The 5,092-nt window shown below is 37.4% G+C and overlaps 1 pseudogene; it reads left to right on the forward strand.

Annotated features, from left to right (window-relative positions):
* Positions 1-3,577: 3,577 nt before the first annotated feature.
* LOC139043574 (olfactory receptor 2T33-like) lies at positions 3,578-4,617 on the forward strand (annotated as a pseudogene).
* Positions 4,618-5,092: the final 475 nt, after the last annotated feature.

Here is a 5,092-nt window from a genome sequence, read left to right on the forward strand (position 1 = left end):
GAGGCCAGGAGGAGGAAGAGGTACCCTCAACACTGATGTAAGCAAAGATTTGTAGTCAACCTATTAGAAAGATCCACTACCACGTCCATGTCTCAGGGATTCTGACTGTCTACCATAGAGGTGAGTCTAATTTGAGAATTATTTTCCCTTTATATTAGTAAGTAATTTCAGGTGATTCATATTTATGAAGTGTTTAGTATGCCACATCTGAATTTTGAGTTGCAGAGTAAACTTTGTAAGACTTTATTCACAAATGATACAAAATAAAAGTCTCCCCATTGTCCACATATATTCTGAAGACGTAAGTTGTGGGCTGGTCCACCCAAAACCAGTAGGCTAATAGATCTTCTTGAATAAGCAATCAATTCATTCAAATTACTGAGCTCATGATAGTGGATTGTTTCAATGAACTGTGTGGCTGTTTCAAGAAATTAACCATGTTATATCAATATCTTCTGGACATAGAGGCACTTTCTTTGTTGAGGGCAGAATGGCAGAAGGAAGAGAAAAGGAGATTGTGGAAGGAAACTCCAACAGTTTATGACGATGATCTCTACTAGAGCTTACAAGTCAGTGCAATGTGGAGAAGGAGACTGTAATCAATTTCCCTACGAGCTTCAGAAAGGGCGTGATTTTGGGATTAATAGACACAGAATTCCTCAAACATTCTCTAAATAAAGGGCCTAGAATAAATAAGAGAAATTCTGGGGGCAAACTATTTTGTTACTTTAAGAATAATGAAGAACAGTTTCCTTTTCTTTCTCTGAAGGATGTGTACATGTATACCTGGAAAACTATCCATAACCTATTCCTGGAGGGGAAGTATTTCTCTCACTTCACGAAAATATATACGCACATTTAAAAAAAAGACTGCACTCAATTTCAGTCACCTTATTTAATAGCCTAACATTAATTTGGTCCACAATTCATGTAAAGAAGAAATACTTATAATATTCTCATAATTTGCTGAGTTAATATGGACTTTTAGTTAAAGGCTAAATGTTTCACTTAGCAAGTGAATGCATTTATATATCCATAAAGCCAATAAATTCTTTATTAAAAATTCTTTGTATGATATTTAGTGAAAAAGATCAAGCTGCATTAGTTATGTACAAGAAATTAAGTAATACCTTTATATTGACCTTCCTATTAAATTATCTATTATAGTATGTTGCAAAGCCTGATTTACTAAAATACCATACATCACAATTTTTCACAATAGAGGAAGATATTACAGAGTTACTTATTTATTTACTACACTTTTGTTTTAAAGAGTCATGGTTCCAAATTTATTATTTATTTAGACACACACGTGCGTGTGTGTGTGTGTCCATGTGTGTATCTCTCTATCATCTATCTATTTCATCTTCACATTTCCAGAGCATTCAGTTAAATGATCAAATTGACATTTTGTGCCATGGCTTTCTAGCTATTGTTTATGTGGGAAAAATAGCAACTAATGATATAGACCAACAAATAAAATTGAAATTAATAATTTTGTTTCAATGTGCAAAATGACTTTGGAAATTACTTCAAAATTCATTCATGCACAAAATATCTTAATTATTTTAGTAATCTGTTAAGAAGCTTTGTAATTTAAAACATATAAATGCAGCAAGGTTAAGTAACTGACTCCTCATCACATATATAGAAAATGATTCTCAAACCAGGAGTTCTGTATCTTGAGCCCAGAGTTCTTTATCCATACATCCCCACATCAATATGATCAGTCTGAGGGTGGTTTAAAGTTATAATGGAGGCTGAGAGAGCCTGCAGGCAAGGAATCACGGTCTGTGGCTATAAGAGGAGAAAGATATCTTAAATAGTGTACAAAACAAGGAGCTGAATGCACTAGATAGGAGGTAGTGCAAATCACTAAGGCTTGGCAAGGCCTCGATTAGGTAGACTGCTTATGTGTCTGGTATCAGTGGTTAAACAAGCCATCGCAAAGGTGCTGGTGTTCCTGTGTGTTGTTGTATCCGTTCAAACGTGAATGCTGACGTGGTGGAGGTAGCACTTTAATGAGCCATTAGCACTGACTTTCCATAGGTCTCTTAAAGAGACTGCCTATGTGTTAAATGGCTCTGCAAGACATGGGCTCTGTCTGCCGCCTAATTTTTATAGTATTAGAGTATTCACAAAATCAAACCCTTCGGGTTATAAAGCATCATCACTATCTCTGTCTCTGTAGTAAACAATTACCAATCAATTACCAGACAATTCCAGAAAACAGGCTCAGAGGTTATTGTGTCTCTAAGGCTTCGGATGAAATATTTTTGGACTGTCCATGTCAGAAATAAAGAGGTCTGCAAACCTGTCCATAAACAAAATTGGCAAATTTGTGCATTTTTCTGCTAATAAAAGAGGAGAGTTGGCTCCATGCACCTATATGCTCTTCTGCTCTTCATGAATTTACAAGTTTTGTTCTTAGTATGGAGTTTAAACAATGTCAAACACTAAAAAATCTTACTTATGTTCAGTGTATAGCAGCTCTCAATCTGTGAACCCTTCCTCATAACGCCATGCTCATTTCTGTGGGCTCAGTCATTTTGTTTGTGTCTCCAAAGAAAATAGATCTGTTTTGTTAAATATTAAACAACTATCCTCAGAAGATAGGCCAAATATGTAATTTAAGCATTTTTAAAATATTTTTCCTCTCAGATATATTTATACTTCACCTGTGACTAATAATTATGCTTCATGTAATATGGTTGTTTTAAAACTGCTTCCTTTTCTTTTTAATCACCTTACTCGTTGTTATAGTTATTGCTATGCTCTCCAAGCATTTACTCTCATCAAAGGTCCTCTCATGCTTGCCTTTCATACTCACCTGATCGTTGCAAGCCTCCATGATGGTACATTGTGTCGTGAAACGATGTGTAGGGCATGGCTCCAAGTCCTAGTAAGCTGGGGAAAGAAATGTGCATTTTATTCCAAGTGTGATGGAAACAGACTGAAGGTTTCAGAGCAGAGAGTGATGAACTAGCATAGCCGCACTTTAAAATCAGGTAATAAAAATAGTTATTTAACGAGAGGAAGTAACATTTTCATCAATTATTGGGGATATTATGTTCCTTCAGTGGGGAAACTTTGTTATACTCATCTGTTCCCTTCTGTGGCCCTTGTAACCCACAGTGAAATAGCTGTAATTTTTTGTTTCTTAAAAAAATAACTAATTTGAGTATGTTAAAATTTCCAAAATTTGAAAAGAATTCATCTAAGACTCAAAGAAATATAAATAGCAAATGTTTAAATAAGTGTTTATTTTCTAACTTGGTTAAATTTTGGTTTCAGTACACATAAGAAAAGCACAATAGTAATAATTATTAAATAATATAAAAAACAGCCAAATTAACTACTTACAATTTTATAATCTTTGAAAGCTTTTTTCTACTTTTGATTCATTTTGATCTATTATACCAACCAACCAATATATCATTGTGTGAAATACATAGACTAACGTTATTTAAAACAGTGAAAGGCTGAGTTACAGAGAAGTGGAATAACAGGTCAAGCAGAAGCATCTTAACTGGGATGTAGGGCTTTGAGTCAGGACCTTGGATTCCATATCCAGCACATGTGCAGAAGTTATGAAGCCAAACTAAGGTTTGTAGATGATGAAAGTCCCTTCCTTCTCTATTTTTCCATTTGCAGAATCACACCAGAAGAAATCGTGGAGAAGAGAAACACAACATCAGACTTCATTCTTCTAGGACTCTTTAAACATACAAGACCCCACCTCTTTCTCTTCATGGTGGTGCTGACAATGGCCATTGCTTCTCTTATGGGCAATGCCCTCATGTTTCTCCTGATTCACTGGGACCCCCGGCTCCACACACCCATGTACTTCCTACTGAGCCAACTCTCCCTCATGGATGTGATGCTGGTTGTCACGATCATTTCCAAAATGGCTGCTGACTACTTGACTGGCAAGAAGTCCATCTCCCCTGCTGGTTGTGTGCTGCGGCTCTTTTTTCACTCACACTGGGTGGCGGCGAGAGTTTCCTTTTAGAGCCATGTCCTATGACCGCTACGTGGCTGTTTGCCATCCACTGAGATATCCTGTCCTCATGAGCCAGCAATTATGCCTGAGAATGACTTTGGGGTCTTGGTTCCTGGGGGCAGCTGATGGGCTCATGCAGGCTGCTGCTACCCTGAGCTTCCCATTTTGCGGTGCACGTGAGATCGACCATTTGTTCTGTGAGGCCCCCATGCTGGTGCGTTTGGCTTCTGCTGACACATCAGTCTTCGAAAATGTAATGTACATCTGCTGTGTGTTAATGCTTCTGGTCCCCTTTTCCCTCATCCTGACCTCCTACAGTTTTATCGTCGCAGCTGTTCTCCAGATGCATTCTAGAGAAGCCTGCAAGAAGGCTTTTGTCACCTGCTCCTCACATTTGGCTGTGGTGGGACTCTTTAATGGAGCTGCCATTTCCACCTACATGAGACCCAAATCCTACAGGTCAGCTGACCTTGATAAGGTCGTGTCAGCATGCTACACTGTCTTCACCCCTGTGCTGAACCCCCTCATCTACAGTCTGAGGAACAGCGAGGTCAAGGGGGCCCTGAGAAAGGTGGCTGGGGAAATGTGTAAATTTAAAATGACAGCAAACTTAGTCTCATTCTTCAAATTATTCAATGCTAAACGAGTCTAATTTCCTGAAGTCGTTAACATTTAAACATATGGTAATTCTCTCTCCTTTAATAAGGCTTGAAGAGAAAGTTAAATTCTTTGATCAGTATAATAGGAAGTTGTTAAGAATTACGTGAGACTACCATACTAAGAGAGGCTATTTTTTGAGCACTTACTATTTGCTATGCTCCACACCAAGCAATTTTTATACATTACTTTGCATCCTATTAACAACTATATGATATAAGTACTTTGACACCCATCTTCTAAGTGAGAAAATGGAGGCATGGGAAACTAATATTGTTCTCAGTATCACGCAGCAAATAAGTGTTAAAATGTGACTCCCAAACTTGTCCTTTAAGTTGGTATATTGATTTCTGTCCAGGAATTTATTTTAAACACTATGTTCTATGTCTTTGATCTGTGCATGTTATATTTTCACTGTTTTTGTAAGCAGTC

The sequence above is a fragment of the Equus asinus genome, unplaced genomic scaffold (genome assembly GCF_041296235.1).
Source record: "Equus asinus isolate D_3611 breed Donkey unplaced genomic scaffold, EquAss-T2T_v2 contig_3, whole genome shotgun sequence".
In the NCBI taxonomy this organism is placed as follows: domain Eukaryota; kingdom Metazoa; phylum Chordata; class Mammalia; order Perissodactyla; family Equidae; genus Equus; species Equus asinus.